At 40.8% G+C, this 13,043-nt stretch overlaps 1 protein-coding gene across 2 annotated transcripts in view; it reads left to right on the top strand.

The window, feature by feature from the left end:
- The first annotated feature begins 1,234 nt into the window (after nt 1-1,234).
- Nucleotides 1,235-13,043, top strand: part of lrrn2 (leucine rich repeat neuronal 2) — an 86,095-nt gene continuing 74,286 nt past the window's right edge. For both annotated transcript variants that reach the window (XM_017694719.2, XM_037532350.1), the window contains exon 1: nt 1,235-1,573. The gene's annotated coding sequence lies outside the window, so the exon portion shown is untranslated. The remainder of the gene's footprint in view (nt 1,574-13,043) is intronic.

Here is a 13,043-nt window from a genome sequence, read left to right as displayed (position 1 = left end):
AGTTAAGCATGCAGATGTGTGTCATGTCTGTGGAAAACACATTATATGCAGCAAAAATAAATGTTATTTCTTCCATGGGGAAAAGCTCCCTGCAAGTTCTGTCAGCCAAAGATAGCATTTTGCAAGCAAGCTTATTTTGGTGGTGTTATTGAGCGAATCTTCCTCCTAAAGATCTAGAGTTTGGTTCCAGCCTGTGTCTAACCTGCACTCTCGCTTGCACACTACTACATCCAGCCAAGAACTTCTGGCTAAGTGATCTGGAGCGGGTGTGGTCATTTGTGGTTAAAACTAGATGCCACGGAAAGGTAGATCCCCATGACAAGGGTTCATGACTGTTGGACTGAAGGACTTTGGGGGCATGTCTTAGAGGAGACGTACCCTTGTTTGCTACGGATTTCACCACAATCCAGCACCAAAGTGTGACAAGTTGTCCCCAGACATTCTTGTTATGAGATCTTGTCTGGCCCTTTGGATACCAACATATCATTGTCGCAGCTGTACTAAGAATGATCCACCACCCAAAAGGCCAACAGCAGCTCTGCAACCAGTTATGAATAGATGACTATGACAACAGATGAGCTGCACTTGTTTCTGATCCATGTAGTGGACCTACGTATTGGGAAAGTGGTCAGTGAGTGGAAGCAAGCAGGCGTTTCAAAGAACAGGGAAGGTGCGCTTGTATAGGGTTAGTCATTAGGACACCATGTTGTAGATGTTGCAGAACAGATGTGGCTGTACAGCACATATTATTCGCTTATTTAAAGCAGAGATCATACAATCGATGATGAAAGCTTGGCTTAATCGGAGTCTTTTTATGGAAGTCATATGAGTGCCTTCCAAGAAGCTTCTTCTTGGAAAAAGCTGGGGGGGGGGGGGGGGGGGGGGGGGGTGTTGGGGGGCATTGAACTCAAATCTGCTGCATCGCCGTGGAAACGAGGGACAATTGCAGCCCTGTTTTGGCGGCAAAGGAGCAAGTGACAGTGAAATAGCGGGTTTCACATCGCTGTCTAACACACATAGAGAGAGAGAGAGAGAGAGAGAGAGAGAGAGAGAGAGAGAGAGAAAGAGAGATGAACAAGGAGGAAAAACAGAGGCTGCAGAGAGGGGGAGAAATGGACAGAACAAGAGATAGTGACTTGTGAGAGGGTAAGGTGGGGAAATAGAGAGAGAGAGAGAGAGAGAGAGAGAGAGAGAGAGAGGGAACGGGGGGGGGGGTATTTGCCTCCACTTTGTCTACGCCGCTCAAGCAGGCTAGCCGCTGACAGTAACAGTCGCACAGAGAGAGAGAGAGAGAGAGAGAGAGAGAGAGCGAGTGAACGGAGAGAGCAGCACAGATCCATCCTCTGTAGCACGCCTACACAGTGTCAGTAATAAAGACACAGTGCTTTAGGTCGGGGGCTAAAGACAGGTCTGTAAGCGTAATCCTGGGAGAGGTGGTAAAGGCGGCGTCGTGAAAAAGAAGACAGGTTGACTGGAAAAGAAGGCAACAAAAAAAGCCAGAGGAAAGAAGAGAGGAAGAGCAGAAGACGAGAAAGCGCCTGTGATGCACATAGATGTTCCGTGTCATGTGATGGTAAGGAAGTTTACCGCTTGCTTTCTTAACTTGAATACGCAACTCCTGCGAGAGCGTTTACACAGCGCGCATTTAGAGCTGCACTGCAGTCTGTATCGAGTCAGCGATGGCTAGGGGATGGAACTACATGGCAGGAGAAGAGACAGGAAAGACAAATACCTTAATGAATAGTTCTGATATAACACTCAGACACTGACGCTTAACACTGAGTGGAAAAACTAGCCAGTGTTCCAAGGATACCTCAAGTCGTGCCGTGCAGAGATCAGTTCTGGAGATGTTTTTGTTTTTTTTTCTTTTCTCTGCCGTCACTGCGTGCCAGTTGTCGTCGGCATGCTGTGCACATAATAGAGCGGTGCTGATTTTTTCCATCAACTTGGCAGCAGCGAGAGAGGGGCGTGCTTGGTGTCGCATTGAAATTCCGCGGCCGGAGTGCTCGCAAAATAAGGCTGCTGTGGGGTGCCACTGAAAGCTTTGTGTATGTGTGCGTGCGTGTGTGTGCATGCGGGAGGATGCATCTGTCATTTCATTGAAGTGATCGGCATCCAACCCCCCCCCCCCCCCCCCCCCCCCCCCCCATCTCTCTCGCAGTGTCTCTCTATCCCTCTCATCCCCCCTGCTGTCCCTCCCCTCTTTTCCCCTGTTGCTATCTAGCTGTATGTGCCCACATCTCTTGGCGACTCTGTTGGCGCAGTTGCTTTAGCTTTTGCCAAGCAGCCCGCTCTCTCCCTCTCTCTCGCTTGCTCGTTCTCGCTCTCTCTCTATCCCTGAGTTTCCACCAGTAGCCTGATTGCGATTGTCCTCCTCCGCAAGCCCCTCAGAGGGGGGCTAAGCTGAAGATTTTCATCCCTTTCCTGCTTGTCTGTGTGCAGGACGCGGTTTGTGTATGTGTGTGTGGGTGTCATGTTGGATGCTTGGGCTCACACACGTGAGTTTGCTGGCAGGCGTCGGGCGCACTACTGCCGCATGTGCGTTACAATGGGGACAGGACAGGCTGTTTGGAGGAAAACACATGGGGGATGCTCTGGATGTGCAATAGTGAGTGGGTGTTTTGGTGTGTGTGTATAATATATATATATATATATATATATATATATATATATATATATATATACACACACACACACACACACACAGAGAAAGAGAGAGAGAGAGAGAGAGCAGTACTGTGTGGGTAAAATTCTAGATATTTCTAAGGAGAGTATATATGAGATTACCCACTTGCATAAGGAAAGGCAAAGTCAAAGGAATATTAGAGAAAAATGCAGTTCAAACAGTCATTAAAAAAGAAAATGAGACTCCTAACAACTGTGCAAGACCTCGTAGACCAACAAACCTGTCACCGACTGATGAACAGCACTTAAAGCTTTCATCTTTGAAAAATCTGACAACAAATCAAGCAACGCTCTTGCTTCAGATCTGAAAAAAAAAAATTTAGGTTTTCCATCCATCCTTACACTGTGAGAAGACAACTTAATGCTATAGGGTTTTAGAAGATGTGTAGCTGCCAAGAAAATGTTACTGAGAAAAGAAAACAGACAAAAGAAAAGTGCAAAACAAAGAAGTTGCTGGTGTTTTCAGAATAATGGACCGTCCACCCCAGACCTCAAAATCATTTAATGTGTTTTGATTGCTTGGATGCTGAAAAGCATAAAATGCAACCAACTTCTAAAGCCCTATTTGAGCAGGATTAGTATTACCTGGTGGTTGTATTTTGAGTGATTATCGATGAGCTCTGTGATTTAAATACAAATAAAATTTGTCATGTCTGTAATTTTTACAAGTGTGCTAATTCTGGAGCAAACCTGTAATTTGACTATAACAGTCAAATATTTGACAATAACCTTAGTCCTGCTTGAATTGACATGCTAGTAATGTGATAAGTGGGTAATAGAAAACAGGCTAAAGTTGGCTTACTCTTCACCAGTGTTTTGTATGAATTTTCCTGTCCCACCTTAAATGGTGCAGCATTTCTTATTCCCCAGCTTTTTTACAAATTCAGTAACTAGTGCACCATTTCAGGTGGAAAGAGAACATTTGAACATGAAGCTGGTGAATAAGGAACTTCAGCTTCACAGAAAACAGTGCCTTGCTTTATTTTCTTTTTTAGTAAAGACAGAGATATGAGCTAAAACAAAGCTTGATTTAACCTGTAGTTCTCAAGTTCATGACAAGACTACAGAAATCCACATTTTGGCTGATGGCCAAATTACATATATACATAAGGAGAAGCGTAATGAAGTCTCTCAAAAGTTCCTCTTGCAAAGCAATGTGTTTTCTGTCTTGTTGCATGACCTCTGGTAAGTTGAATGAGCCCTCTTACTAGCGTAATGCCTGTCTGTTTGCCAGTTGATTGCACAGCATGTTGCTATTGTTCAAAAGTGTGGCGTCTGGTGTAAATGTCTTTTCGATCCAGGCTATTTGGGGTAAGTACAGAGGTCCTTTATGCTGTATGAATCGTACAGTCAAAACATGCACATATTACTAATACTGCACCTCCTCTGGTAAAACTAATCCAGCTTGAATAGGGCTTAAGACTGAAATTTGGAGGTGTGGATGCAGATTTCTTTAAAGAAAACATTTCACTTGAAAAGAATGAAAGCTGTAATAAAGGCAAGGGGTGAATGCACTATAAATGTATGTTTTCAGCATTTTAAGTGAAGCTGAAAAATTAATAACTTGTATTTAATGGTCTTTTTAACTCGAAACTACATTTATTTGTTTATTTATTTGCACTACCCAAAAAGCAGAGTAGCTGCCACACATATTTTAACCATTTTATAATTGGTCAGACAGATGACCTCAAAGTTTACATTTCAATTTACAGAGCAACTACTCGGCTCATAAAAATCCACCCAGCAATAAATGAATTAATTGCTAATAAGTCGTAGCAAGGAATTAAACACATGGCTTGGCCTGCCAAGTAGACTGGAAAGATAATTGCGTCGTTTGTTCATCGTAATGTTGATTAGCCTTCAGTCCTGTGTATGACTGTGATTATAGAAGGCAAATATCCATTTATTTCTTGCATGACAAAGCTTGACTCTCAACCAGACTCCATTACTGTAAACATTATTGTCATTATAATTCCTCATCATTTGGTGGATAGATGCCCCTTGGTGAATTGTTTAGTGATAAGGCAAATCGGATTGCAAATGACTGCAAGGCTGAGATAAATTTAAGAGTATTCAACAGCTCATTGCAGAAAACTGCACTTTTTCCACCAAATAAATATCTAAATGTAATCGCCATTTCAAAACCTCTTAGAGCTAAAGGTAAATGGGTCACTGTTTCTCATAACTACATTATAATTCCACCAAATGTACAACTCATAGTGATTGCAAAGTAATAAGTCTTAAAATTAGTACCAGGATAAATGATGGTTAAAGTGATATTATAAAAATACCCATGTGATGAACATCTCACACATCTCACCTTTGAAAAACAACTGTTGGTGAACAGTTTTTCCTCTGTTGTTTACATCAGAGCTCTATGGACAGCTTCAAGAACTCATTAGCGCAAATTAAACTCCCCTTTCGCTTGTGAAACCTCTAAAGTCTTGATAGCTTAGCCCGAGCTCCCGCTGCCTCCTGCCATAACCATGCAGGGGACCAATTCATTTAAGCTCAAGGTGGAGCCATTCGTGAGGTTTCCATCTACACAACACGAGCTCAACTAATTAGAAGATACCTCCTGCTTGGCTAAAGATGCTAAGCGCAAAGCTACGCCACACTGAGCTCAATCTCTTATTTTGCCAAGAGCCCACTTCTAAAGGGGCTGCAGCACAAAAGGAACAACAGTAAACATTCTAGCTTTATCTTCAAAGTTTCTCCAAGAAAGAGCCTTTGACCTGACTGATCCACCTAGAGAAAACAAGGCCTGTGGTGAGGAGGACCATAAGAGTCTGCATTCAATAACATCGAGCCTGTGAACATCTCAGTTTGACAATATTTGTTTCAGTCAATATTTCCAGGCCATTACAAACAGCTTGCATAGGAGACTTTGAAGGACGAAAGATCACAGTGGCCATTTTATGTATTCCAAACCAAAGGGCTTTCTAAAAGAATGGGACTAGAAGGTCATCAGTGGACATTTTGCTCTCAAGATGTCTTATGGTGTCTTTATGTACAGTACACTGTAGATAAGAGTAGGAAAACAGAGTAATGTTGCACATCATAACTTGTTCAAACTTCTCTCAAAACTGATTCATTTCTGTCCTTTTGCACTCTGTAGGTTCATGCTAACCAAACTATGACTGGTACTTGTATATTTGGTACTTGTGTATTTGTTTACATTATTATTTTGCAGTTACTGCTTACATAAAGCTGCCTGTGTCAAGCAAGTAGACTATTCTTCCTTCAGCTTTGAAAAATGGCACTGAAGTTCTATCTGAATGCTGTTATTTTGTCTCTTTCTTACACTGCGTGGAAAAGTGGTGTATTAGGAGGGAATAGAGCACAAGCATGATCACTTCTGAGTGTTCTGCACTGCTTTCCTCCTACAGATGAGCAAACCCGATAAAAATAGCACACACTGACAGATATAACAGTTTAGTTGGCCACTGCTGTCTGTTCATAATTGACCTATCCGTGCCCCACCCACAAATGCATTGTAGCAACTGTTGTAATGTTTGACAGGCTTCACAGAACACTGGCATATATCCCTTTTAGCCTCATACTTTATAAAGAAAACCTTGTACAAGGCATTCCATGCTTTATTTGAAGAATGTGGCAGACAGTACATATTTTATATCTTGCATGTAACTGTTTTACAGAGACACTTTCTGTATAGACTAATGGCATAGAGCTGCCACCACTGTTTTCCATTTCTAACAACTGACTGCTTAAACTGACTGAAACCTGCTTAAACTACCACTCGCATCACAGTCACTAGTGTATCTTAGGCCTAGAGTGATGCTTTCCTCACAAAGTCAGTTCCACCTTTTGTAAAACACAATATGAATTGTTTAGTGATAAAGCAAACTGAATTCAGTTGATTCCTCTGTTACATCCTGGATATTTCCAGCTCCTGAAGGCCTAACCAATGGGAGAGCTCACTTGGCTGTATCTATCTAGACACTTTGAAGAAATAATTCTGACTGCACAATTTTTATTGGGAGTTTCAAGATTTTAGCCTTTATCTATCCAACTAAAACTTAGCACTGGAATAGGATTATTAATGTGGAGCATAAAAAACATGCACATTATTCTGTTCAATAAAAATAAACTAAAAAAGTCAACTATGTATATATATATATATATCTTCCTGGAAATTCTATGAAGGCCTAGAGGGCTGTGAAAGTCCCCATAATATTTAAGTCAAACTTTAACCTCTTAAAATCCTAGGCTTATTATTTCATAACTACAGGGAATTCAATGCAAACCGGTAGAGCTATTCTTAGGTTATAGAAGTGTGCAATAAAACTTTGGGCCCACTGGCAGGTCCTAGCTAAGGGGTTAAAGGGGTACCTAGTTTCAATTGCAAACTACTACACAGCCAAGCTGGACTTTGATGCAGCTTTTCAAATCTGGGCAGGATAGAAACGGCAAGCTGTTGAATGAACTTAAAATGAATGTCATTCTTAAAATTTCATTATTTGTGAAACTTGTCCAACCTTGCAACAGCTGCTATGAAAGAATGCAGTGCGTAGCCAGGCCAGGTGGCCTTCAGCTGGGCTATCGTGATTGATACTAGAGGTGGTGGTTACCTTTGTTCTACGGACAGTCGACAGCCACTTCACATTGAACTTGAGCTGTAGGAGTACCCAGTGGAGGGCATGTGAATGGCATGGCTGAGCCTTCTAAAAATAAAAGCACTGGGGGCTGACCATGCAGCTGCACACAATTACAGAGGTCTCTCGTGCAAAGAAAAACACAAATGCAATCGTTTGGCTACTGTCCTTCTACCGCTAGGCTGCCCCCTTTTAGTCCGTCCTTGAGGCTCTTTTGTTTTTGATCTTTGTGTTCTCGGAAAGAGCAGCTGGGATCCTTAGCGATGTCTTCATTCTTCAGGTAAGTGCACAAGGAACGTGAGATGTCGGAGTTCTCTCACTAACATCTGTTAAATCCTCCCTGTGTTAGCACTGTTAACGATGGGGAGGAGGGGTAATGGAGCAGATGCCTACGACAGAGTGTGTGTGTGAGAGAGAGAGAGAGCGAGAGAGAGAGAGAGTGAGAGAAGGAGACTTCCTACTGATGAGCAGAGTCAATAAAGACAGATGTTTCAATGATTAGGAAGTTGCGACAGGCTAGTTTGCCTTCACAGATGTAGCTGTTGTCTCACACGGGTGCCACTTTGACTACAGCAGCCGGATCAATGGCGCCTATCGATTGGAGATGTAAGGAAAAACAAGAGTCTCGTGTTACTTACTGTATGCAAACAGCACGCTCCGTCATGGATGAAGTACACCATGCAATGGTCTTTTAACATATGGAGTTGCATGAGCCGTCAATGCCTAGTTTAATGCTCAGTCACCATTCTAGTGCTGCTCTCCTCATTTAATTGCTGTAATCTCCTTTTAGTACCTCAGACGGGCCCCTAGGGAACTGAAAGTGATCCCACTAATGGTGGCTTCAAAGAAAGGAAAAGTAAACAGCAAAAGTTTTGCAAATGAGCCAGGTCAAGAACCAGTGAGGAACCACGTTTGTGGGAGCAATGGCATAGAAGAACAACAATGAACAGTCAATTATTACTAATAATAATTATTAACAAATTAAACATAATTAAGGTATAGAGTCACTGAGTCTAAAATTCAAGTTAGTTAAAAGTGCAAAATGTGTTGTGACTTTGTAGAACCAGGCCAGTATCAAGTTTTAGGCCCCTGGGTGGTTAGTGAGGGAATTTTTTATGGTATCACTGCAGATAACATGAGGGTCATGCAGCACCATGATGGCAGCGTACTAAATGCAATGTTGGGCAAGTCACTGCTAGAAGTACTGCAAGATTACACACACATTAACAAGATCGCAGGTTAATACAAACCCAGCAACTAATGCAACTCTTCCCTATAAAGCATACACTCACCCTTCACATCCACAAGCAAAACATTTACCCCAATGAAGATGAAAAAATCAAAAGACAATTGAAATGTGCATAGTAAGCATGGATCAAAGCAGCAAACTCAAAAAGATAAAGCATACTGCCACTGCATGGAAAATGTTTTTTTTTCTTACCTCTGATGACTCTATATACAGTTCGCAGATCACCGCCAATAAAGATGATGCAACTATTTTAACTCGTGTGGCTGAAGTTCGAGGCCTCAGTTTTGCAAAGCTCCCCAAGCACATCTTTCAAATTTGTGGAGCTTCAAATTCAAAGAACATTCCAAGGAATGCTAGCTGACTCGAAAATAGAAAACTTGACTGAAGTGATAGTGGACAGTATAGTGGTTGCTAAGCAGTGACAGGAGGAAACATTCAAGCAGACATTCAGGAAAGAAGCATTCACAAAAATGCAAACTGATGCTTTGGCAAGTGAAAGCATCTGAAATCAGTAACATTTGTAAAATTTCATTGTGAGACTGTGAATCTATTAAAATTATATTTCTATGTTATTTTTAGTGATTTGTATAGAAAACAATTCATTTAGAAACGTGTTAATTATCTTATAATAAGCTTACAATGGTCTCAAAAAGAAATGCATTTGCTATTTAGACGAGGTTTAATATTTTTAATTGCAGAGATCATTTTTTGCAGTGCAGATTATAATCAATTACAATTACAGCTGTAAAATGACTTTTTTCCAACCATGAATCAAAAGGGCTGTTTACATCCTGTCATGACTGCCCGCGGGGGCCCCCTAGTGGCTCGGGCTCATGGGATGATCCAGGCCAGAGTAGAATGATCCATGTAGGTGTCATATAGCTTTATTAAAACTGGCATTGAGTATTACCAATAATCTCAAAATGAGAAATATTAGATATTTAGAGAAGATTTAAGATGATTTCACTTATAAGATATACATTTTTTGCAGTGCAGGCAGATTCAAAGGAAGAGTTTTTATTTTGATTAGCCACATGAATTTACCCAATGATGGGCAGGGTGGCAAACAGTGACCCTCCGTTTACCTCTGTTTTCCCCCTCTCTCTCTCTTTCTCTGCCTACCTCACGCTCTGTCTGAGTCAGGCTTGGCTTGGACACCCAGAGGCAAGGGCTGACTCCTGGCTGCTAGGAAACAGCACTACTGCAAACGAGCTGTGTGTGTGTACAGTATGTGCATGTGTGTTTGGCTTGTAGGTGCTGTTAGGTGTCACCTCTTGTCCTGGTTTGGAAGCACACAAGTTACCGACATCTGTCTAGCAGAGAGTGAGAAAAAAAAATTGTGCTGTCACAACAAAGTCAATCGCTCCACATGCTCCCAGACACAGTGTATTCTCTATATGGTTCTTACCTATCCACATACTTGGAACTGAAAGGGGGGGGTGGATGTAGCAATGACAGGGCCGCATTGGGACGGCCTGTTATTCAACATGCAGCTCCATCTTTTGATATCTGCTTCGCCCTGTGGGGTAATTCTGCAACAGAGACGCATTTAAGACGACATATAGCTCACTCTCATATAAATGCCAGTGCGTGGGCTACGGTAGCACATCCACAGTGCTATGCTATGCATCGCTGTCAAAAACAAGCACTCTGTGGATAGGATGAAGGAGAGAGAGACAGAAAGAGAGCGAGAGAGGAAGAGAGAAGGAGCACCCCCAAGGGCATATCTGAGAATAAGTAAACAGATCAGTCTGCCATTTTGCAGCCTATGATGAATGCAAACAGCCAAGGTGAAGCATCCCAGATAGATTCCTTCAGCGACACGGCTAATAGTGTTTCATTTGTAACTCAGTAGAACGCTGGTCTTCCATGCCGTACCTTTTCATCGTCAGCAAGAAACATCTTTGGGGCAGTTTAGCCGGACCCCCATCCGACCTCTTTTTTTTACAGCTCGCTGAAATTGATACCTATAAAGTTAATGCATCCCTCTAGCCTCAGACCAAAAAGGCTTCGTCGCTGTTTCTGGATCGAGCCAAAGCCCTGCTAAGCGAGCAAAGACACGGCAAAGGCAGATGAAACTAGATTTTAAGGCTGCCTACTGATGACAAGTGGCAGAATCATCTTGCGCCGATGAAGCCATTGCTCCCATAGAGCTTTGTTTGGGTTTCACGCCTTTCCGCTGCACTTGAGGTTCAATCAAATTTGATGTTTGCTGCTGACCTTTTGAGATACAACGAATGAGATAAACCACAGTATAAATTAGAGATGGCACTGATCTGATACCATGTAGAGGAGAATGGATTTAGTTGACCTAGGGGTTTGTTTGGTGTTCATTTGTGGTTCAGTGGGAGAAATACATAAGAATGTAACACAAAAAACGACTGCCAGTTTTGTCAATAGCTTTACACTGCATTATATCCTAAAAAACTGACTTCATGTAGTAACGCAAAATTAAAGTGTTTCATTCAACTTTGAACTTCTCTTCAAATATTTAGATTACTTGAACAAAAGTATTTATTGGAATGGAATAAATCCAGTTAAATTGCTTATTACCACATGAAGTAATTTTTGTATAGAACAGACCAACAGACTTTTTATTTGAAGGCACTGATTAATTCACTAAACAGAAAAAGGACTATCTATGACAAATTCTGATTCAATATAGGCTAATAAAAGACATTTTCTTTAATACTCTTTAGTATTATTGTTCTTAATGTTCTTCGTTGTAATAAAATAAATGAAGCATTCCTAACATTTAATTGATTTCCAAATATTTTTGGTTGCCACTGAATGCTTAAATTCATCTTAAACTAAAGATTGAAATAGAAAGCTCATGCCCCCCTCCACCCCGGAAGAGTGCGGGGGAGTGTGTGGGAGTTCGTGAGTGGTCTGAGTATGATAGCCTACTTTTAGGTGCCCATGTCAAGTGAACGTTTCGATTAAAAATAGCTCATTTTAAAGGTTTGTAGATTTTAAAGAAGAAATATCAGATCAGCACTGATATCTTGATATATTAGCAAGTGCAAACACTCAATATAGTCAGTATATCTAGTTTTTCTTATTATGGGATTGCTGTAAGATTATTCTGAGAGTATTGAACCTATTTCTAATCACCTTTACTTGTTGTAAGTAATTTTATCTGGTGTAATTGTCTTAATTCAATTAATCTTCAGTTCATTTTCAGGTTTTAAGAAATGATGCAGATAATTGTACAAAGCCGTAACCCATCCAGCACAAACAGTAAAACAATTTTTTGGCAGATACTCACTTTGAGATTTTGCACAGCTTTGGATCTACTGTGTCCCAAACTGCATATTAGCACACAAATAGTAAAAAAGGAGGGCAGCACCATTAGAAGTGCACTCTCCATTAGAAGTGTAGTAGGTAAAGTACAGATGTGTACTTTAGGATGCAGCATTATATCAGTCAGTGAGATGCATTCAGCAAGCTAGCAGCTCTAGACAGTAATATACGAATCTGGGTTTTCTGGAGTCGAATTTCATTTTCAACTCCTGCCACTGGAACTGATGGAGTCGATTCCTGAACACCACTTAATTCTAAATGATTGCATCAGGGCTGGTGATAAAGGGATACAGATATTAAACCACCCTAAATTAAGTTTTATGAGTAGCAACAGTGATATGATTAAAATTTCTAGAGTACACCTCATACACCAATAGTATATATCAGATAGCTTGGCAAATGATTTCAGCTTATTACATAACAAGGCTGCTGAGCTCAAACAACGTACTGAGAAAGTCATTACTCATTTAAAATGAACTATTGTTAACCAGTTAACCAGATTTAATGTAAAGTTTTCATTTTGGAGAAGTTATGGATGTTTTGGATGTTATCTTTTGTTTCTCTTTTCATGAGACTGAAGCTTCTTATCCCAGTTTTCCCAATTATCCCATTTGCCAGTTGCGTAGGCAGCAAATGTAACTGCAGCACTTTTTAAGGTTGAGTGGAGTATTTGACAAATAAGCTGGTAAATAAGAAGCGCACTTCAGCTTCATCCTCTTTTCTTGCTCTGGAATGAAAAATGAACACTAAACCTGGTTAACTGATTAATAATGGTTCATTTTTAAAGAATAATGATTAAGGTTTTTCACAGTACATCCTGTGATGTTTGATGGTGAGATGTGTTCAAACATTAGCCAGCTGTAATCATTTGTTAGGCTACCTGATATACTGTAGATTCAAATTCAAGGATTCGAGGAGTCCTTGATAACTAGGAGTCATGCATCACTAGTTGAACTTGATACCAAAATGACAGTGCGACATTTATAATGACACAATTAAATACTGGTAAATATTGCTATGGAAAACTAAAAGTGGTATCTCTAATATGTATATCATTATGACATAGTACCGCTAAAACCTTGCAAAATTCTAATCATCTGAATAGTGTGCTAAACCTCCCAGTGTTCAAAGGTCCAAATGCTTGTCATACATAATTCAGTTTTCAACTTAACTAGTCTTCATAAAACAAC

The sequence above is a fragment of the Pygocentrus nattereri genome, chromosome 21, assembly GCF_015220715.1.
Source record: "Pygocentrus nattereri isolate fPygNat1 chromosome 21, fPygNat1.pri, whole genome shotgun sequence".
NCBI classification, from domain to species: domain Eukaryota; kingdom Metazoa; phylum Chordata; class Actinopteri; order Characiformes; family Serrasalmidae; genus Pygocentrus; species Pygocentrus nattereri.
The sequence above is the reverse complement of the archived record's forward strand: the minus strand, read 5'-3'. Positions and strand labels throughout refer to the sequence as shown.